This window comes from Amblyraja radiata, chromosome 28 (assembly GCF_010909765.2).
Source record: "Amblyraja radiata isolate CabotCenter1 chromosome 28, sAmbRad1.1.pri, whole genome shotgun sequence".
In the NCBI taxonomy this organism is placed as follows: domain Eukaryota; kingdom Metazoa; phylum Chordata; class Chondrichthyes; order Rajiformes; family Rajidae; genus Amblyraja; species Amblyraja radiata.
This window is the reverse complement of record NC_045983.1, coordinates 3,911,704-3,935,275: the sequence shown is the minus strand read 5'-3', so window position 1 is coordinate 3,935,275 and position 23,572 is coordinate 3,911,704. Positions and strand designations below refer to the sequence as shown.

At 45.5% G+C, this 23,572-nt stretch overlaps 1 long non-coding RNA gene across 1 annotated transcript; it reads left to right on the top strand.

Annotated features, from left to right (window-relative positions):
• The first annotated feature begins 1,170 nt into the window (after positions 1–1,170).
• Positions 1,171–16,635, top strand: LOC116988746. The gene is made up of 3 exons (XR_004416060.1): positions 1,171–1,183; positions 9,441–9,445; positions 16,598–16,635. It is a non-coding gene; the product is annotated as an uncharacterized LOC116988746 (long non-coding RNA).
• The last annotated feature ends 6,937 nt before the right edge of the window (positions 16,636–23,572 follow it).

Below are 23,572 nucleotides of genomic sequence, written 5' to 3'. Positions count from 1 at the left end.
GTGAAGAAGGCAAATGGTAAGTTAGCATTCATAGCAAAAGGATTTGAGTATAGGAGCAGGGAGGTTCTACTGCAGTTGTACAGGGTCTTGGTGAGACCACACATGGAGTATTGCGTACAGTTTTGGTCTCCTAATCTGAGGAAGGACATTCTTGCCATAGAGGGAGTACAGAGAAAGTTCACCAGACTGATTCCTGGGATGTCAGGACTTTCATATGAAGAAAGACTGGATAGACTCGGCTTGTACACGCTAGAATTTAGAAGATTGAGGGGGGATCTTATAGAAACTTACAAAATTCTTAAGGGGTTGGACAGGCTAGATGCAGGAAGATTGTTCCCGATGTTGGGAAAGTCCAGAACAAGGGGTCACAGTTTAAGGATAAGGGGGAAATCTTTTAGGACGGAGATGAGAAAAACATTTTTCACACAGAGAGTGGTGAATCTCTGGAATTCTCTGCCACAGAAGGTAGTTGAGGCCAGTTCATTGGCTATATTTAAGAGGGAGTTAGATGTGGCCCTTGTGGCTAAAGGGATCAGGGGGTATGGAGAGAAGGCAGGTACAGGATACTGAGTTGGATGATCAGCCATGATCATATTGAATGGCGGTGCAGGCTCGAAGGGCCGAATGGCCTACTCCTGCACCTATTTTCTATGTTTCTATGTTTACTAATTTACAGGAGTCATTTAACCTATAAGCCTGTAGGTCTTTGGTGGCTTTGAATAGTGTTGAAACCATGCATGTGTGCCAATGGAAGCAAGCAGGTAACTTGGTCCTGGAACTCAGGTTCTGACTTGACTCGAGACTCTAGTGGTGGGCCTCTCGAGTTCTGCTTGAAAACATCATTTGCTCTCATTATCCTTTGATAAATCTAACACATGCAACATATGATTGAACTATACTTTACCTTCCAGATACAGCCCTTCGGCCCAACGTGTCCGAGCCAACCAGCGACCAGCCCGCACACTAGCACTATCCAGCACACACTTGGGATAAATTTGCAGAAGCCAATTAACCTACAAATCTGCATGTCTTTGGAGCGTGGGAGGACCTGGGGAAACCCCACGCGGTCATGGGGAGAACATGCAATCTCCGCGCAGACAGCACCCGTAGTCAGGATCAAACCCGGGTCCCTGGCGCAGTAAGGCAGCAGCTCTTACCGCTGCGCCACCGTGCCGCTCCAAGTGTGACAGGTAACGACAGTACGGAGACCAGAGAAGTGCTGACAAAGTAATTTCGGCCTGGTGATGAGTGTGGGAGACAGCAAACCAAAAACAAGACTAATGAAAAGCCAACATTTACAGTATTGTTCCTCCAGCACTTTGTGTGTTTTTGCTGAAGATTCCTTGCAGTTCCTTTGTGTCCACTTTGAATACGCTCCTTGGGGTGGAGTATTTCGGTGCATGATAGATTTTAAGTATTATGAGAAAAATACCTCCAGCACAGAAACATGGCCTTTGGCCCAACTTGTTCATACTCCATCTACACTAGTCCTAATTGCCTGTGTCCCTCTAAACCTTGCCCATCCATGTACCTGTCCAAATGTCTTTTAAATATTGCTATTGGGTGTGAATGCAGATGGCTCGGTGAGTAGGTTTTGCTGAAGACACCAACATTGGAGGAGTTGCAGACAGTGAGCAAGGCCGTCAGAAGATACGGTGGGATGGATATAGGGTCAGCTGCAGAAATGGGTGGAAGAAATGGCAGATAGAGTTTAGCCGAAGCAAGTGCGAGGTGTCACAGTTTGGGAGGTTGAATGTAATGAGAGAGTACACAGTTAATGGCGAGACCCTTAACAACACTGATGTGCAGAGGGACGTTTGGAGTGCAAATTAATAGCACGTAGAGAGGGTGGTGCAGGTAGGCGTCAGATATGCTTGCCTTCAATGCTAGGGGCATTGACATGAGACCTCTTTAGAGACCCTCAGACTATCTTTGACCGGACTTCACTGGACTTTATCTTGCAATAGACATTATTCCCTTATCATGGGTAGACGAAAATGCTGGAGAAACTCAGCGGGTGCAGCAGCATCTATAGATGCTGCTGCACCCGCTGAGTTTCTCCAGCATTTTTGTCTACCTTCGATTTTCCAGCATCTGCAGTTCCTTCTTAAACACTATTCCCTTATCATGTATCTATACACTGTCAATGGCTCGATTGTAATCATGTATAGTCTTTCCGCTGACTGGTTAGCACGCAACAAAAGCTTTTCACTGTACCTCGGTACACGTGACAATAAACTAAATCTAAACTTATACTGAAACTAAAGTCATGATGCAGCTCTATAGGATTTTAGTTTTTGCCGCATTTTGAGTATTGCGTGCAATTCTGGTCGCTCTCTTCCAGAAAGGATATTTACTTTAGTTTAAGAAGGAACTGCAGATGCTGGAAAATCGAAGGTAGACAAAAATGCTGGAGAAACTCAGTGGGTGCGGCAGCATCTATGGAGCGAAGGAAATAGACGACGTTTCGGGCCGAAGGGTTGCCTGTACTTTAGTTTAGTTTAGTTTATTGTCACGTGTACCGAGGTACAGTGAAAAGCTTTTGTTCCGTGCTAACCAGTCAGCGGGAAGACAATACATCTGGCCCCCCCATATCTCACTGACCTCCTCTCCCCCTACCAACCCTCACGGTCCCTCAGATCCATATCAGCCGGTCTCCTCTCCATCCACAAGTCCAACCTCCGCAGTTTTGGGGACAGAGCCTTCTCCAGGGCAGCTCCCAGGCTCTGGAACTCCCTCCCCCAACTGATCCGCAATTCCGTGTCCCTCACCATCTTCCAGTCCCGCCTCAAGACCCATCTCTTCACCTCTGCCTATCCTTAGCCCCACGTCCCCGTCCCTTTTCATCTGTGCATTAATTGCCTCATACTGTGTTTTGTATTGAATTCTGTCTTTACTTTGTGCACTAGTCATGTCTCTACTATTTATTTCATTCCCCTTACATGTTTTCCCTCTACATGCTCAATTTTTGTAAGGTGTCCTTGAGACTCTTGAAAGGCGCCCATAAATAAAATGTATTATTATTATTATTACATGATTACAATCGAGTCATCCACAGTGTATACATACAGGATAAAGGGAATAACGTTTGGTGCAAGATAAAGTCCGATCGAAGATCGTTCGGGGGATGTGGTGGCTTTGGAGAGGGTGCAGAGGAGGTTCACCTGGGTGATGTCTGGGTTAAAGGGTTTCAGCTACAGGGAGAGCTTTTCCATTGCCAGTATGATCCCATTTAATTGCAGTAAGCGGCATACTTGAAGGATATTTTTTAATAAACCAAGAACAGTTTCAGGAGAATCCCGCTGTGCTTCTGTGCCACAGGCCAGTGCGGTCATAAGCAGAGCCGCAGTCTAACAGCAGCCCTCTCACCATGGAAACCACAGCCAATGCATCTTCCTAGGAGGCATTGGATCCACAGCAACTGGCTTCTCACGACATCAGTACGTGCAGACACAGCGTGAAATACACAATACCGCAAGGGTCAATAACGAGGACAAAAATATCTCATATTAACACATGTAAATACATAGATCACAGAACTACAGCACACGCCTGGCACGGTGGCGCAGCGGTAGAGTTGCTGCCTCACAGCGCCAGAGACCCGGGTTCGATCCCGACTACGTAGTTTGTACGTTCTCCCCGTGACCGCGTGGGTTTTCTCCGGCCGCTCCGGTTTCCTCCCACATTCCTAAGAAGTCCGGGTTTGTGGGATAATTGGCTTTGGCAAGTTGTAAAAATGGTAAAGTTGTCCCTGGCGTGCGTAGGTTAGTGCACAGGGTGATCGCTGGTGGGCGTGGACTCTGTGGGCCAAAGGGCCTGTTTCCGCGCTGTATCTCTAAAGCCTAAAGCCCTTCAGCCCACAATGTCTGTGCCGAACATGATACCAAGGCTGGTTTTATCAGCCTGCACACATCCATATCCCTCCATTTCCTGCATATCCATGTGCTTGTCCCAAAGTCACTTATACGCATCCACTCCCCCCTTGGCAGCAAGTTCCAGGCATCCACCATCGTCTGTGTAAAATACTTGCCACGCACATCTCCTTTAGATTTTGCCCCTCTTACCTCAAACCAATACACTTGAGTATTTGATGTTTTCATCCAGAGAAAAAAGATTCCGACTCTGCCCAATCTATGCCACGCATGATTTTATATATATTATCAAATTTCCCCTCAACCACTGGCGTTCCAGAGAAACGGATCCAAGGTTGTCCAACTTTGCCGCTAATAACCTCCAATCCAGGCATGGTTCTGGCAAACCTCCTCGGCACCCTTTCCAAAGCTGCCACATCTTTCCAATAATGGGCCAATCATTGAGATGATCACAAATGGATAGGACAGGTTTAGAGGGATATGGGCCAAACGCAGGCAGATGGGACTAGTGCAGATGGGACATGTTGGCCGGTGTGTGGGCAAAAGAGCCTGTTTCTACGCTGGAAAGGGCCTGTCCCACTTACGCAACCTTTACAGGCGACTGTCGGCAACTGTCATAGGTCGCCAACATTTTCAACATGTTAAAAATTCAGCGGCGACCAGAAAGACGCTATGATTCTTTGGAGATCTCTCACGACCATAGGAGACCTCTCACCACCATAGGAGACCTCTCACCACCATAGGAGACCTCTCACCACCATACAGGCTGTACGGTCGTGAGAGGTCACCCGCAACATGTCTCCAGGGGTCGCCTGTATGGTGGTGAGAGGTCTCCTATGGTCGTGAGAGGTCTCCTATGGTGGTGAGAGGTCTCCTATGGTGGTGAGAGGTCTCCTATGGTGGTGAGAGGTCTCCAAAGAGTCGTAGCATCTTTCTGGTCGCCGCTGAATTGTCAACATGTTGAAATTTTCGGCGACCTACAACGGGTGCCAGCAGTCGCCTGTAAAGGTCGCGTAAGTGGGATAGGCCCTTAAGACTCTAAGTGCGCGCAATACTCGGCCAATACTCGGCCAAAGAGTTGTTTACCGGCCAATTGCCCAGAGTTCAGGACCAGGATGTTCCAGTAAGGATGACGGATAAGGATGGCAAGATTAAGGAAGGGAGAAACAAAGAACTGCAGATGTTAGTTTATACCAAAGAACGACACAAAGTGCTGGAGTAGGTCACCTTCCCCCCACCTCCTCCTCCACCTCCTCCCCGCACCCTCTACTTTCAGTCTGAAGAAGGGTCCAGAGCCAAATTGTCACCCATCCTTTCTCTCCAGAGATACTGCCAGACCCGTTGAGGTACTCCAGCACCTTGTGCTTATCTTTGATATAAACCAGCATCTGCAGTTCCTTGTTTCTACATTTTGGCTGCTCCACTGTGAAATCTCCTCAAGGTGCACCTACTTTGTAAATATCCGCCTCTGTGAGACCCTCGCTCACTGCTTCCCACCTCTGTGATTCTCTTGAGGTCACGCCTTCCCTAGTCAACAATGGACCAACTAGGCACCGCCTTGCCCGAGGTCATCTGTGGCCGGCCCTGAATGATCCTGGTCTTTCCTCGCCTCCACCCCCACGTTCCTACTTTCAGTCGGTATCAAAGATCCTATAGGATCGAGCAAGATAGATCACTCGACGAAAAAGACATAGTACGGTCATGGGCAGATTCATGGGTAATTTTAGGCCCCATTTCTGTAACCGGCTTCCATCTCCACACCACAGATCCCATAGGATACTAGTGCGGAGACGGAAGCCGGTTACGGAAACATCCTCGTAAAAATAAAAGTTATTTGGGAAAAATCTTCTCCTCATTTTCAGAATTTTAATTGATTAACACAAACTGTTCCCCCGCAACGTTGATTACACTGCGAGTCGGGTCGGGTCGGGTCGGGTTACTGAAATGGATGAAAAAAAGGCCCATGCTCCGCTCCGTTGCGTACTACACGTCATCCCATTGCGTTTAGCAGGAGTGGTCTATCTTGCTCCGCTATAGGATCTTTGGTCTGAAGAAGGGTCCCGACCCGAAACATCGTAGTTGCTTTATCTCCAGAGATGCTGCCTGACCCCGCTGAGTTACTCCAGCACTTTGTGTCGATCTTCAAGATGGGGGAACCTTGGATGACCAAAGAGGTTGTGCCAAAAAACTTGTCCCACCGCCATTTATTCCTTCGTCTCCTTTCTAAGGACCGGCAGAAGGTACAGAAGCTTGAAAGCGCGCACCACTAGACTCAGGAACAGCTTCTTCCCCTCTGTTATCAGGCTTCTTCCCCATTGCTCTACCTGTTGTACTTGAGTTGGAACTAATCGTATCTATGTATTGTGTATCTGATTTAAAAATAGACACAAAAGACAGGTCCCGACCCGAAACATCACCCATTTATTTTCTCCAGAGATGCTGCCTGACCTGCTGAGCTACTCCAGCACTTTGTGTCTATCTTTGGTATCTTCGGCACGGTGGTGCAGCGGTAGAGTTGCTCCCTCACAGCACCAGAGACCCGGGTTCGATCCTGGCTATGGGTGCTGTCTGTATGGACTTTGTACGTTCTCCCCGTGACCTGCGTGGGTTTTCTCCGAGATCTTCGGTTTCCTCCCACACTCCAACAAGGGTTAATTGGCTTGGTATAAATGTAAATAGTCCCTAGTGTGTGTAGGATAGCGTTAACGCGGGGATCACTGGTCAGGGAGGACCAGGTGGGCCGATGGGCCTGTTTCTGCTCTGTATCTCTAAACTAAACCAGCATCTGCAGTTCATTGTCTCCACTGATCTGCATCTGATCTGTATGGATTGCATGCAAAAAACAAGGCTTATCACTGTACCTCGGTACATGTGACAAAAATGAACCTAAATCCAGTCTGAAGAAGGGTGGAATGTCACCGATTCCTTTTCTCCAGAGACCAGCTGAGTTACTCCAGCTTTCTGTGTCTATCTTCGGCCTAAACCACTCAACATAGGCAGGTGTAAAATAGTTTCATCTTGTTCTTTATATTACAGAGGTTCACACTTCTCTGGTAATCCCAGTTAATATTCATTTGAATGTGCCGTTTATACTTCAATGCTGAATCCAACCCACAAGTGAATCCTTCAAGTCTCTCCATTATCAATGTTAATCTGTTAATTGTTCACTTAAATAGGTCACTCTGATGCGTCATTCACTGCTAAAATCTAGGCTAACATTTCTAAATCCTGTATTATCAGACAGACTCACCCTTTATGGACGACTTGAAATGAATACATAGTCTGAGCCATTCACTGAGGTCAGACGAATGGTTGAGGTCTCCTGGTACCTCCAGTATGTGCTGGAAGCTGTCTCAGTGACAGAGCCAACATATAAATTTAGACAAGAACTTCAAAAAAGACTGACATCTATACTGATCATTCACCTTGGCTGTTGTGAGACCTTGCAGAATACAAAATCCTATTCTTGTAATGACGTATCACGAGTCCATTCAGCTCAAGTGTTTAAGAAGGAACTGCAGATGCTGGAAAATCGAAGGTAGACAAAAGTGCTGGAGAAACTCAGCGGCTGCATCAGTCTGAAGAAGGGCTTTGTCCCGAAACGTTGCCTATTTCCTTCGCTCCATAGATGCTGCTGCACCCGCTGAGTTTCTCCAGCACTTTTGTCTACCGTCCATTCAGCCCATCAGCTTCATGCCAGCTTCCAGGAAAAGAATCCTATTTAGCTTCGGCAGGAACTGCAGATGCTGGTTTAAACCAAAGAAGGACATAAAAAGCCAGAGTAACTCAGCGGGACAGGCAGCATCTCCGGAGAAAAGGAATAGGAGGTAATTCGGCTTGAGACCCTTCTTCAGATTTCAGTGTCGATCCGAAAAGTCACTTAATCCTTTTCTCCAGAGATGCTGCCTGATCCGCTGATTTACTGTACTCCATCCAGCTTTTTGTGTCTATCTCCCATTTGGTTTAGTTTAGAGATACAGCATAGAAATAGGCCCTTCAGCCCACCAGGTCCACTCCAACCTGTACACTAACACTATCGTACGCACCAGGGCCAATTTACAATTATACCGAAGCCAATTAACCTACAAAGCATCCTTCTGAACCTTCTGAATTTAGTAGTCGGCAGGGCGGGCGGTACTCTGCATATCGCCAACTTGGACAATTTAACATCTTTATCAAGCAAATTAAACAACCCAATTAACCTACAAACCTGTACGTCTTTGGAGTGTGGGAGGAAACCAAAGATCTCGGAGAAAACCCACGCAGATCACGGGGAGAAGGTACAAACTCCATGCAGACAGCACCCGTAGTCGGGATCGAACCCGGGTCTCTGGCGCTGTGAGGCAGCAACTCTACCGCTGCGCCACCGTGACCGCATCGATCACCCGTTGCCCCTAGTTTGATGTTATCCCACTTTCTCATCCACTCTTTGCAGAGGCCAAGCAACCTACAAACCAGCATGTCTTTGGGATGTGAGAGGAAACCGGAGCACCCGAACGAAACCCATGCATGAGATATTTTTAGAAACATAGAAAATAGGTGCTGGAGGAGGCCCTTCGGCCCTTTGAGCCAGCACCGCCATTCATTGTGATCATGGCTGATCATCCCCAATCAATAACCCGTCCCTGCCTTCTCCCCATATCCCTTGACTCCACTAGCCCCTAGAGCTCTATCTAACTCTCTCTTAAATCCATCCAGTGACTTGGCCTCCACTGCCCTCTGTGGCAGGGAATTCCACAAATTCACAACTCTCTCGGTGAAAACGTTTTTTCTCACCTCAATCCTAAATGACCTCCCCTTTATTCTAAGACTGTGGCTCCTGGTTCTGGACTCGCCCAACAATGGGAACATATTTCCTGCATCTAGCTTGTCCAGTTCTTTTATAATTTTATATGTTTCTATAAGATATCCCCTCATCCTTCTAAACTCCAGTGAATACAAGCCTAGTCTTTTCAATCTTTCCTCATATGACAGTCCCGCCATCCCAGGGATCAATCTCGTGAACCTACGCTGCACTGCCTCAATCACAAGGATTTCATTCCTCAAATTAGGAGACCAAAACTGTACACAATACTCCAGATGGGGTCTTACCAGAGCCCTATACAACTGCAGAAGAACCTCTCTACTCCTGTACTGAAATACTCTTGTTATGAAGGCCAACATTCCATTAGCTTTCTTCACTGCCTGCTGTACCTGCACGCCAACTTTCAGTGATCGGTGTACAAGGTCACCCAGGTCTCGCTGCACCTCCCCCTTACCTAACCTAACCCAATTGAGATAATAATCTGCCCCCTTGTTTTTGCCACCAAAGTGGATAACCTCACATTTATCTATATTATACTGCATCTGCCACGCATCTGCCCACTCACTCAACCAGTCCAGGTCACCCTGCAACCTCCTAACATCCTCTTCACAGTTCGCACTGCCACCCAGCTTTGTGTCATCGCAAACTTGCTAGTGTTGCTCCTAATTCCCTCTTCCAAATCATTAATATATATGGTAAACAGTTGTGGCCCCAACACCGAGCCTTGCGGCACTCCACTCGCCACTGCCTGCCATTCTGAAAAGGACCCGTTCACTCCTACTCTTTGCTTCCTGTCTGCCAACCAATTTTCTATCCATGTTAACATCCTACCCCCAATACCATGTGCTATCATTTTAGTCACCAGTCTCCCGTGCGGGACCTTATCAAAGGCTTTCTGAAGCTACATCCACTGGCTCCCCTTCATCCATTTTACTTGTCACATCCTCAAAAAATTCCAGAAGATTAGTCAAGCATAATTTTCCTTTCATAAATCCATCCTGACTTGGACTAATCATTTTACTGCTACCCAAATGCCCCATTATTACCTCTTTAATAATTGACTCTAGCATCTTTCCCACCACCTGAAGTCAGGCTAACTGGTCTGTAATTCCCCGTTTTCTCTCTCGCTCCTTTCTTGAAAAGTGGGATAACATTAGCTATCCTCCAATCCACAGGAACTGATCCTGAATCTATTGAATATTGGAAAATGATCACCAATGCATCCACTATTTTTGGAGCCACCTCCCTGAGGACCCTGGGATGCAGACCATCAGGCCCCAGGGGATTTATCATCTTTCAGTCCCATTAGCCTACCCAATACTATTTCTCGCCTAATGAAAATTCATTTCAGTTCCTCTACCCCCTTAGATCCTCTGTCCTCCAGTACTTCTGGGAGATTGTTTGTGTCTTCCTTAGTGAAGACAGATCCGAAGTACCTGTTCAACTCTTCTGCCATTTCCTTGTTCCCCATAATAATTTCACCCGTGTCTGCCTTCATGGGATCCACATTTGACTTTGCTATTCTTTTTCCCTCAACATATCTAAAGAAGCTTTTACTGTCCGTCTTTATATTCCTGGCCAGCTTCCCTTCGTACTTCATCTTTTCAGCCCGTATTGCCCGTTTTGTTTCCTTCTGTTGTCCTATGAAAGTTTCCCAATCCTCTGGCTTCCGGCTACTCTTGCTTTGTTATACGTCTTTTATTTTAATTTTATTTGACTTCTCTTGTCAGCCACGGTTGCCTCCTACTCCCCTTAGAATCTTTCTTCCTTTTTGGAATGAAATGATCCTGCGTCTTTCGGATTATGCCCAGAAATTCCTGCCATTGCTGTTCCACCATCATTCCTGCTAGGATCCCTTTCCAGTCTACTTTGGCCAGCTCTCCCCTCTCATGTCTTCATAGTCCCCTTTGTTCAACTGCATCACTGACACTTCCGATGTAACCTTCTCCTTCTCAAATTGCAGATTAAAACTAATCATATTCCGATCACTACCTCCAAGCGGTTCCTTTACCTCGAGTTCTCTTATCAAATGGTTCATTGGACAACACTAAATCCAGAATTGCCTTTTCTCTGGTCGGCTCCATTACAAGCTGCTTTAGGAATCCATCTCGGAGGCATTCTACAAACTCCCTTTCTTGGGGTCCTGAACCAACCTGATTTTCCCAGTCTACCTGCATATTGAAATCCCCCATCACCACAGTGGCATTACCTTTGTTACATGCCAGTTTTAACTCCTGCTGCAACTTACACCCTACATCCGGGCTACTATTTGGGGGTCTGTAGATAACACCAATTAGTGTCTTCTTGCCTTTACAATTCAACTCAATCCACAGTGACTCTACCTCATCAGTCCCTATGTCTTCCCTCGCAAGGGACTGAATTCCATCCCTCACCAGCAGAGCTACCCCCCCTCCTCTGCCCACCTGCCTGTCCTTTCTATAGGATGTATAACCCTGAATATTAAGTTCCCAGGCCCGATCCTCCTGCAGCCACGTCTCAGTAATCCCCACAATGTCATATCTACCAACCTCTAACTGAGCCTCAAGCTCATCTACTTTACTTCTTATACTTCGCGCATTCATATACAATACTTTTAATTCCTTACGCATCTCACCTTTCACATCGATCCCTATTGCACTTGGCCATATTCTCCTATCCCTTTGTGAGCTTTTTCCCCCGTTAATTCTGGGGTCATTAACTATCCCTTTACTCTTTCCTTGTAACTCCATCCTCGACTATCCCATTTGACACCCCACCCCCCTTATTTAGTTTAAAACCACCTGTGTCGCAGAGGCAAACTTGCCTGCCAGAATGCTGGTCCCCCACCTGTTAAGGTGGGGGACCAGCATTCCAAGTTCCAAGCTCTCTAAAGTCACACTTCAGAATATTCATCCCCTTCTTTCCGACATCGTTTGTGTCAACATGCACTACAACTTCCGGCTATTCACCATCGCCCTTGCGGATTTTCTGCACTCTGTCCGTGACATCCTGGATCCTGGCACCAGGAAGGCAGCACACCATCCTCGAATCCCGTCTGTTGCCGCAGAAACCCCTGTCCGTACCTCTCACAATGGAGTTTCCAACTACAATGGCGTTGCCTGACGTCGGCCTCTTTGGTTTTGGCTCAACAGCACTTTTTGCTTCGCAAGCCAGTGCGCCGCTCAGTGTGTTAATGTCTTCTGTCCCTTCTAAGTGGGTGAACCTGTTCTCAAGAGGTACAACATCCAGGGACCTTTGCATTCCATATTTCCCTCCCTTTCTCACTGTCACCCACCTTCTCATTCCAGTACCTTAGTGTACCAATCTTACTGTAGGACTCATCGTGGAACGACTCAGTTTCTCGGACGAACCACGTATTTACAACTAATGATCTCCGCACACGAGGGGCAATATTACCAAGCCAATTCACCTACAAATCTGCACAACTTTGGAGTGCGGGAGGAAATCGGAGCACGCGGGGAAAACCCATGCAAGTCATGGGGAGAACATACAAACTCCGTACATACAGCCCCCGTAGTCAGGATTGAACTCGGGTCACTGGTGCTGTGAGGCAGCAACTCTACCGCTGCGCCACCGTGCCATATTACATCTCCAACACGGCTCTAAACTGGAGAGCTTGGATTTATCAAAAAATCCTGACTCAAATGGAAATGCTTTTTGTAAATGGATCAAATTTCATTTCCCACTCCACAATCAGAATCATACGATCATATAAATCAGCAGTTAAAGGCCATTCAGCCCATTAAGTCTGCACTGATTTTGAATAACATCAATGCAGAGGGGTGGCACAGTGGCGCAGCGGTAGAGTTGCTGCCTTACAGTGCCAGAGACCCGGGTTCAATCCTGACTATGGGTGCTGCCTGTACGGTGTTTGCACGTTCTCCCCATGACAGCGTGGGTTTTCTCCGAGATCTTCGGATTCCTTCCACACTCCAAATACATACAGGTTTGTAGGTTAATTGTAGGTTTGTATACTTGGTATGTGTAAATTGTCCCCAGTGTGTGTAGGCTTGTGTTAATGTGCGGGGACTGCTGGTCGGTACGGACTCGGTGGGCCGAAGGGCCTGTATCCACGCTGTATCTCTAAACTAAACTGATCTGTCAGGAATCATCTAGACTGAAAGTCTTAATTGGGCAAAGAATCGAAAATAGAATTTAAAAGACAGCAATAAATTCTAGCCAGATGCTCCATTTTGCATTTTGTCCGTTCATAAAGTTATAAATAGCCAATGGAATATTAACAGGACACCTGGAGCCACCATCACATTCACAGTCAATTAAAATTGACAAGATTGTAATTGTATTACCAGGGAGAGGGAGGGAGGGCAGTAACTGGGCGGCACAGTGACACAGCGGTAGAGTTGCTGCCTTACAGCGCCACAGACCCAAGTTCAATCCTGACTACCGGTGCTGTCTGTATGGAGTTTGCATGTTCTCCCTGTGACCTCATGGGTTTCCTCTCCCACTCCAAAGATATCCAGGTTTATAGGTCAATTGGCTTTGATAAGCTGTAAATATTGTCAACTTGTCCTCCATGTGTGGGTTAGCATGCAGGGTGACCGCTGGTCGGCACGGACTCGGTGGGCTGAAGGGCCTGTTTCCACGTTGTATCTTTAAACTCTAAAGCCCTTCGGCCCACAATGACCGTGCCGAACATGACTCCAAGACTAACTCTTATCTGCTTGCACAACTCCATATCCCTGTGACCGCGTGGGTTTTCACCGGGTGCTAAGGTTTCTTCCCAAATCCAAAGACGTACAGGTTTGTAGGTTACTTGGCTACGGGTTTAAACAAGTTTTAAAATGTCCGTAGTGTGTGGGATAGTGTTAGTGATGGTCGCCGCGGATGCTAGTCTGTATTAGTGCAACTAAATGCAACTTTTAAGATGAGGGGGGAAAAGATTTAATAGGAGCCTGAGGGGTAACTCTTTTACATAATGTGCGGTGGGTGTATGGAACGAGCTGCCAGAGGAGGTACTTGAGGCAGGTACTATCTCAACGTTTAAGAGACAATTAGACTGGTACAAGGATAGGATAGGTTTAGAGCAATATGGGCCAAACACAGGCAAATAGGACGAGCATAGATGGGGAATGTTGGTCGGCATGGGGAAGTTGGGCCGAAGGGCCTATTTCCACGCTTTATGACTCAATGTTATTTGAACCAAAATTCATTTGAGGATCTCGTCCTTCACTGGTTTGGACTTGTTATATAGCACCAATTCCTCTGATGAAGGTCTCCTTCACTAGGCCAAAGGCAGATTGATGGTAGTTACGGAGTCTTGGCTCACCTTCAATTGTTCATGAGCAACGTCAATAGATAATTCACTGTACAGGTGATCACAACGAGTTATTTCTCTATTTTATTATTGTGTACAGAGGTTCAGTGAAAAGCTTCACTTTAGTTATGGAGAGAAGGCTGGAGAATGAGGTTGAGAGAGAACGAATGGCGGAGTAGACTTGATTAGTCCAATGGCCTAATTCTGCTCCTATCACTAATGTCCACAGTATACAGATAAAGGGTACAACATTTAGTGCAAGATAAAGTACAATCAAAATTAGTTCAAAGCTCTGCAATGAGGTAGATGGGAAGTCAGGACTTCACGCTCGCTGATGAGAACCATTCAGTTGCCTGATTATAGTTGGGAAGAAACTGTCCCTGAATCTGGAGGTATGCTTTTCCAAACCTCTGTACCTCTTGCCCAATGGGAGAGGGAAGAGGGAGTGACCAGGGTGAGATTGGGCCCTCATTATGTTGGTGGCCTTGCCAAGGCAGCGTGAGGTGTAAATGGAGTCAATGGAAAGGCGTTGGTTTGCGTGATGTTCTGGGCTGTGTCCACAACTCTGCAATTTTTTGGGGGTTTGGATGGAGCTGTTCCAAAACCAGGCTGTACGGCGCATCTGTCGAAGTTAGTGGGGATTGTCGGGGACATGCTGAACTTCCTAAGCCTTCTAAGGAAGTAGAGGTGTTGGTGTGTTTTCTTCGCCATAGCTTCAATGTGGCCAAAGCATTTCACTGTACCTTGGTACATGTCACAATAATAAACCTAAACCAATGTTAAACACCAATCTATTTCTTTAACACTCTTCCTTTTATCTTTAGTATAGTATCACATTCAACGAGGCAGTAAAAGCATTTATTATTATTATTATTAGTCATAGGAGCAGAATTAGGCAATTTGGTCCATCGAGACTATTCCGCCATCCAATCACGGCTGATATATCTTTCCCTCTTAACCCCATTCTCCTGCCTTCGCCCCATGACCCTTGATATCGTTACTAATCAAGAATCTGTCAATCTAACTGTAAAAATACCCAATGATGGCCTCCACAGACATCGGTGGCAATTAATTAGATTCACCTCCCTCTTGACTAAAGAAATCCCTCCTTATCTCCTTCCTAACAAATTCTGAGGCTGTGCCCTCTGGTCCTGGACTCTCCCACTAGTGGAAACATCCTCTCTATCCAGACCTTTCACTATTCGTTAAGTTTAAAAAAAATAAAAATTTATTCATTAGAAGTGAGTACAATGCATTGGTACAAACATTATGTTAACATATTACATTCTCTGTACAACTTCCTTTTTTAAAGTTGTTTTGTCTTGTTTGTCTATTAGGAGGAGTCTCATTTCTTCCAAATGTGCTGTGTCCAGCATATTACTAATCCACATTTTAAATGTTGGTATATTAGCATATTCGTTAAGTTTCAATGAGGTTCCCCCTCATCCTTCTAAACTCCGGCGAGTACAGGCCCGGTGCCATCAAACGCTCATCATGCGTTAACCCAATCATCCCTGGGATCATTCTCGTACACCTCGTCTGGACCCTCTCCAATGCCAGCACATCAAATATGGGTCCCAAAACTGCTCACTATACAGTGAAAAGCTTTTTGTTGCTCGCTATTCAGTCAGTGAAAAGAAGATACTTGATTACAATCCTGCCGTGCACAATGGAGATACAGGATAAAGGGAAGAACATTTAGTGCAAGATAAAGCCCAGTAAAGTCCGATTAAAGATAGTTTGAAGGTCTCCAGTGAGATAGATAGTAGCTCAGGGCTGCTCCCTAGTTGGCGTTAGGATGGTTCAGTTGATAACAACTGGGAGGAAACTATCCCTGAATCTGGAGGTGTGCGTTTTCACACTTCTTTACCTCTTGCCCGATGGGAGAGGGGAGAAGAGGGAGTGACCGGGGTGAGACTGGTCCTTGATTATGCTGCTGGCCTTGCCGAGGCAGCTTGACGTGTAGATGGAGTCAATAGAAGGGAGGATGCTTTGCTTTAGGAGATCCCCATGCCAGGAGCCCATCTCCTAACTTGAAAACCGAGGGGAGTCGAGTCCCTTCAATAGAAATAAAGGTCACATCCAGTAACAAAAAAAATTTATTCAAAGTTTCATTAATACATACTGAACAGGTTATCTACAAATCTATGGTCAGGTAACATTTTCTTCCTGCTAAGTTACACTGAATATACAGCACAAGATATAAAAGCAAAAAAAAAAAAAAAAAAAATTATTGGAACTCAAGATTATAACTGAAAATCATTTTTTTTTTATCATGACACAGTTTTGTACTATATGCAAATACTAGGCAAGAGCAGGAGACACAAAAGGTAGTTTAAGAATTTAATACGGGCAGACAAGGGTACGGCAGTCGGTGTCTGCACTCCACACAATGAGGCTCGACAGCAAAGAGGAAACCTAGTATGTTTAAAACATGATAATCGTTTAAAAAATACGTGTTAAAAAAACTTCATCGCTGACTGAAGAAGAATTGACTGTAGCCCATGAGTGAAGGTGTACATCTGATCAGCGCTGCAGTGACAATCACAGATAGCACACTCCAGATACCATGGGGGAAGGGAACACCACTCACCAAACCACACTCACTCCCCCCAACAAACCCAACGAGAGTTGTCGCCGCTCCAGACAGAGGACTGATCTGACCCGGGAGGATAACTCCATAGTAAAATTAACTCTCGTGAAAATGAATTCTGGACATTGATCATTATTTTTTTAATAATTGTAACCATTTTGGTTCCCATGTGGGGGTGGAAGATTGCAAACTTCCTGTTTCGACTAATGCAATCAACTCGACGTGCACAAACAGAAGATCAAAGAGAACAAGTTGTCCTACAACTTTAGGCTGTGCATGCCACACGAAAGGAGAAGAAGAAGTTCGCATGAAAGGTCTGTGCTATGATGCTCATATCCCTCTGTAGCCCCTGGGGTTAGGAGGGAAAGTTAGTTCAGCTATGATTGAATGGCAGAGAAGACTTGATGGGCCGAATGGCCTAATTATATTCCTATCACTTATGACCTTATGATCACTGCAAAAAATAGTAGACAAAATAAAATCATATATATACAGTGCAAATTTAAAACTGCCCTCCTTACACTCAGGTGGAGCACTGTGTGTAAATTAGTCTTATTTTAAGACGTAGCAAATGTTCCTAAGTTAATTTTAAGATCATCTGCTGCCAACCAGTGGTAAATGTTATGGACTGCAGAGTCTTTCAAATGAGTCTTTAGTGTCCAAGATGTTGTACAGAGGGAAGGGAGCGGTGTGCCAATGTATCAAAAAAAGGGCGATTGTATTAAATATCACTTCACGGGAGGTAAGTATCAAGAGCCAGTAAGCAAAATTCAGCGGAGATTTGAAATTGAAAAAGCACTGAAATCACTTTTCCCCACAACTGCTAAGAATTGAAGTTTCCAACATGATTGAAATATACAGCATGGAAACAGGCCCTTTGGTCTACTGAGTCCAAACCGACCGTCGATCACCCGTTCACAATAGTTCTGTGTTATCCCACTCTCCCATCCACTCCCTGCACATTGGGGTCAATTTACAGAGGTCAATTAACCTACAAACCCTGCACATCTTTGGGATGTGGGAGGAAATCGGAGCGCCCACAGGAAACCCATGCGGTCACAGGGAGAACATGCAAACTCCACACAGACAGTAGCCGATGTCAGGATCGATCGTTGCAAGGCAGCAGCTCTACCAGCTGCGCCACTGTGCCGCCTATTTTTTATGCATAATGGTGGATTTTATTCTGCTTTGGTGCAATTTCTGGTTGAACTAAGTCCTGCATTGCTCATGAACTAACTATAGGATACCTCAATGAGCAAAGAGAATGGATTTTGCTAATCTACCAATTATCAGCAAACTAGATGTCGGCACAAAAGGGAGATGTGGTAAAGAGGCACACACAAAATCTAGCACGGTAAAAATTAGTAAATAAACTGAATTTGTATTAAACATACAAGTTACAACATCTGCCGCTAGACAACAGGATCTAATGTACTTCAATTGAAAGGCTGAGTTGTACTCTTGTGAGTACATTCCTGGTAGCAATAAAGAGTTTAGAAGGATAAGGCAGGACTTAATTGAAACTTACTGAATAGTGAAAGGCCTGGAAAGAGTGGATGTGGAGAGGATGTTTTCACCAGTGGAAGAGACTAGGACCAGAGGCCATAATCCCAGAATATAAGGATGTACCTTTAGAAAGGAGATGAAGAGGATTTTCTTTTGTCAGTGAGTGGCGAATCTGTGGAATTCATTGCCACGGATGGCAGTGGAAGCCAAGTCAATGGATATTTTTAGGGTGGAGATTGATAGGTTCTTGATCAGTAACACTGTCAAGGGTTATGGGGAGAAGGCAGAAGAATGAGGTTGAGAAGGAGAGATAGATCAGCCATGATTGAATGGCAGAGTAGATGGGCCAAATTCTGCTCCGACAACTTATGAACACGATAAACAATCTATTTTCCATAATGCCTTGCAGCACTCCAGGTTCATGTGAAGAAAAAAGAGAGGGTAGTTTACTTTTTAGGGGAAATGTTCAGGGGTCTTTCAAATCAAAGTTTGAATGAATATACTATGCGACAGGCAATACTGCTGAAGGATAAACTTTGGTAAAACAATTATTAACCTTTCCCAGACATTTGCCCTTACCGAAATCCAAGAGAGGGTACTGAACAGAGGCCTCACCTTCATCCCTACTCCCAAATCCCACAAGGAACAAGTGCAGGGTAGATTCTATCGAGCTATCATGTTAATACATCACTTCATGGACGCAGAGTCTGATGAAAGAATACCCTTCACCCCACGCACAGGATGGACCCCCAGGGGAGGACAAAGTCCCTAGAGAGATCACAGAATTCATAACAGGAACAGCATGGGCCATTAGGGATATGCCTACGACAAAGGATAAGCCTAACCTCACCAGAAAAGAGATGGATGCCATGACAGAACTGAGAGATAACAACGAGTTAGTGATCAAACCAGCAGGCAAGGGGAGCAGTATAGTCATCATGGACAGAAACCTGTTGTCTATGTACCTGTTCGAGGCACATAGACAACTGAATAAGATAGAACACTACACTAAGTTACATGAGCCCATATATAAAGAAACACAAAAGGAAATAGGGGACATCTTGGAAGATTGTAACAATCAGAACGGCTTCAGAGAGAAGAGGACCACGGTCACACAGATCCTTGCCCTCTGAAGAATGATTGAGGAGGTGAAGAATAATAAGCTGCCGGCCGTCCTAACCTTCATAGACTTCAAGAAGGCGTATGACTCGATTCATCGATGCAAAATGATGAGGATTTTGAAGGCATACGGTATCCCTGCTCGTCTCCTGCGAGCCATTGAGGATATACACTTGGGCACCACTGTCAAGGTTGTCACCCTGGATGGCGAGAGCAGAGTGTTTGAGATCCTCGCGGGGATCTTACAGGGAGATACCTTTCTCTTCGTCGTTGTCCTTGATTATTCCATGAGGCAGGCGCTCAAGGAACACGAGGACCTCGGCTTCACAATCACCCCAAGGCGTTCGAGAAGAATTGGGCCAGTCAACTTGTCAGACCTCGACTTTACTGATGACATCGTCCTGCTGTCAGACCAGATTAGGGAGGCACAGGAGCTGCTCGGCAGGGTCGAGACGGAGTGTGAGAAGGTGGGCCTCCACCTCAATACCAAGAAGACGGAGTACATGGCGTTCAATGTTGGTGACCAAGAGCCTCTCAAGACCAGTGGCGGTACATCTCTCAAGTAAATGGAGGACTTCAAGTACCTGGGAGTGAGGATGCAGAGCTCGGAGAATGACATCAAGGACAATGACATGAAAGCGCTCACATGGAAAGCCCTCAATAACACGGGGAAAATCTGGACGTCTTGGATGTCTAAGGGTCTCAAACTGAGATTCTTCCATGCAACTGTAGAGACCACATTATTGTAGGGGTGTGAGGCATGGACTCTCACTCGAGCACTGTCCAAGTCCCTCGATGGTACCAACACCCGAATGCTCAGAAAAGTTCACAATGTCAGTTGGAGGGACCACATCACCAACGCCCAGCTCTATGGGGAGATTCCACCTCTGATGGAGAAGAACAGGTGGAGAAGGATGAGGCTCGCTGGTCACTCCCACCACCACCCAGTGATGCCAACAAACAAGGTTGTGCTGTGGGAACCCACCCATGGAAGATGTGACTCGGGACGGCCGACCAAGACGATGCTGAAGACGTTTATGGAAGACGAATGTGTAGAGACAAAAGAGGAGCTTGGCAGCTGCTTGGAGGACAGAGATGTGTGGTGCGTCCGTCACCGTGCCCGGCGGAAACCAGCACCACTGCGTCGCTAATGATTTCAACGATAATAATAATCTTGGAAGAGATTAGGGTGTCAGGATGTACTCGAGAGAAACAAGTAGAATACCTAAAAGGAAAACAACCCAGGGCGAAGAAATTGCACATGCTTCCAAAGATGCACAAAAACCCAGACAGTTAACAGTGCCTGGAGAAATACCTCCAGGTAGGCCCATTGTGTCAGACTGTAGTAGCGAATCCTATGGGGTGTCGGAATATATTGACACAGAGAGTTGTGAGTTTGTGGAATTCTCTGCCTCAGAGGGAGGTGGAGGCCGGTTCTCTGGATACTTTCAAGAGAGAGCTAGATAGGGCTCTTAAAGATAGCGGAGTCAGGGGATATGGGGAGAAGGCAGAAACGGGGTAGTGATCGGGGATGATCAGCCATGATCACATTGAATGGCGGTGCTGGCTCGAAGGGTCGAATGGCCTACTCCTGCACCTATTGTCTGTTGACCATTACCTTAACCCACTGGCACAGCAACACCCCAGTTACATCCAAGACACCAACCACTTCACCAGAATAGTTAACTCCCTGAACATACCGCCCAACGCAATACTCTTTACCATGGACGTGGAAAGCCTGAACACAAACATAGAGACAGACAGGGGGATACAGGCAGTTAAAAACATCCTGCAGAAAAACCCTGACCCAGAAAGACCAGACACGGCCCTAGTCAAATTACTTTATCTGGGATTGGCGAAGAATGATTTTGAATTTAACGGAGAGTTCTACTTACAAGTCAAAGGGACGGCAATGGGGAAGAAGTTCGCCCCCGCGTATGCCAACGTATACATGGCAGAGTGGGAAGAGATGATCTTCCTCAAATGTCCTAAGCGCCCAATGTAGGATGTTACAAAATGTTGAGATGTTAAAAATCAAGCCTGTATCCCATCAGATAAAGCATAAAAATAACTTTAATTTGATACCTAATTCACTTTCATATCTTCAGTATTAAAAAATCTTGTTCCCTATTGCTTTTCCATTGACTTAACACAAAAGCTGTGATTGACTAATGCAATCAACCCGACAGGCACAAACAAATAGATCAAATAGAACAAGTTGACCTACAACTTTAGGCTGTGCACGCCATACGCAAGAAGAAGAAGAAGAAAAGCTGTGATCGAGGACAGTCAATTGACATAAAAGTCCATAACTTTCATAAAAATTAAGAGACCTGAATGAAATTTTCAGTTATTATAGATTGAAGCATTCTGAAACAAATATGATACATCTTACTTTGATGACCTGAAATTAAAGTCTATAATTAGTTAATTACCTAATTAAGTAGCTAACTACTTAACTAACTGTTGTGACGAAAATAGTAATAAACACCCAGGCTGCCTTGAAAATTAAAAAATGTGATATTCTCAAGATCAGAACGTTAATATTATTGTATTAGATGCTGTAAGTCCGTAACAGACAGGTAAAGAAATTACAATTTCTAGCAAGATTATGGCGTGAGAATTGGGAGCTGTTGCTGAGTTACAGACAGCAGAGATGATCCTAGCAACAAAGGATTTGATTGTTGGTTTTGATGCAACCACCCAAGAAGAGACCCATATTAACAGTGTACACTTCACCACCACAAATTAATGTCTTTCTGCAGCAGTCGATGAATTGGCTGGTGGGAGTGCTGAGCAACATATTTGCGATACTGTTGACAATTGGTGTGAAACTTACACTTATTTCAATGAGCAAGCAGATTTCCAAGACACCAGGCAAAAGATGATAAGACAACATTTCAAATACAGAGTGACAGGTGTGCAGCTGACCATGCTGCTATTAGGATTGTGAACAGTGAGTGGGGTAAATCTTTGAATGAGCTCTACTGCCACTTGCATCCTCTTGACTCCATTGCAACGTCAGTTCGCTCAGCCCTCAAAAAGCACAAAGAATCCAGAGGCAAAGTCTTTGGGAAGGACTGTCCAGCAGGAAATGTCATACTGCAGATGAACAAACTTCAGTACAAGAATGGAAAAGGGGACCCAAAAGGATTCGTTGCATTTTTGGATGAAAGGAACATCCCCCGAGGTGTCCTCCCACAGTACCGTGGCAACACATCACATATACTTTTCCATATTAGTGGCAAGCTCATAGAATATTATGATGACTTTGCTACCATAAGTTCAACTGCACTACGTTGAGGAACACTATCCAGATCAAGTCCACTCCGCTTGTGTAACTGCCTCATCAGGATTGGAATGTTTGCCAATGTGCTACCACACATTGGGCCAATATGCTACTCGAGGTTCCTAGATGATATCTGGGAAGTGTGGACACACTCAGAAGGGGAGTTAGAGGAGTTCATTGACATACTTAATGCCCATCACCCTTCCATCAAGGTTAAGGCCACAACAAGCTAGGAGAGTGTGGACTTCCTTGACACCATCGTCTTTAAACTACCATCGGATAACCAGGAGCAAAAACTAGCTACCAAAGTTTTTTTCAAACCCACAGATACCCACACCCTTCTACACATCACGAGCCACCACCCAAAACACACCTTCAGGGGTATCGTTAAGTCACAACTGAGCCGCTTTCACCGTATATGCACCAGGGAGCAGGACTTTAACCAGGCCACCACAAGCACCCTCTTCACCGCCCCGAGACAGAGGAGGTACTGCAGACGGAAATTAAGACACATTAAGTCAGATTTGCTAAAAAAAAAAACATACAAGGGCCCAGACCTAGGCTGGGGTTGATACCGAAATTTCCACGAATAACAGGATACAGTAACATGGCTGCCCATGCCCACAACATTGTCAAAGGTCGCTTTGAACAATTTCAGAGGAGATTTGTCACTCTGCAGGGATACAAAGTAGTGTCAGAAACATTGTGAGCAGAAACATTCAGCCCTGGGTTAGGAGTCTGCTGTAGGTTGTTGTTCAGGGGGTCATAATACAACAAATGACCTTCTCAATACGACCCACTCAACCTTGCGGAGCCCAAGTCAATATATATTTTTATGGTGGAGATTGATGGGATTTTTGATTAGTACGGGTGTCAGGGTTTATGGGGAGAAGGCAGGAGAATGGGGTTGAGGGGAAAGATAGATCAGCCATGATTGAATGGCAGAGTAGACTTGATGGGCTGAATGGCCTAATTCTGCTCCTGTAACTTATGAAATTCCGCCCCCCTCTTTTGTTTTCCCAAGTTGATCGCTTCCACAAAATGGCATTACATATTCTCAGCAAATGTTTACTGTTGCAAATAAGTAATTAGGCTTAATTCGACATTTTGAACT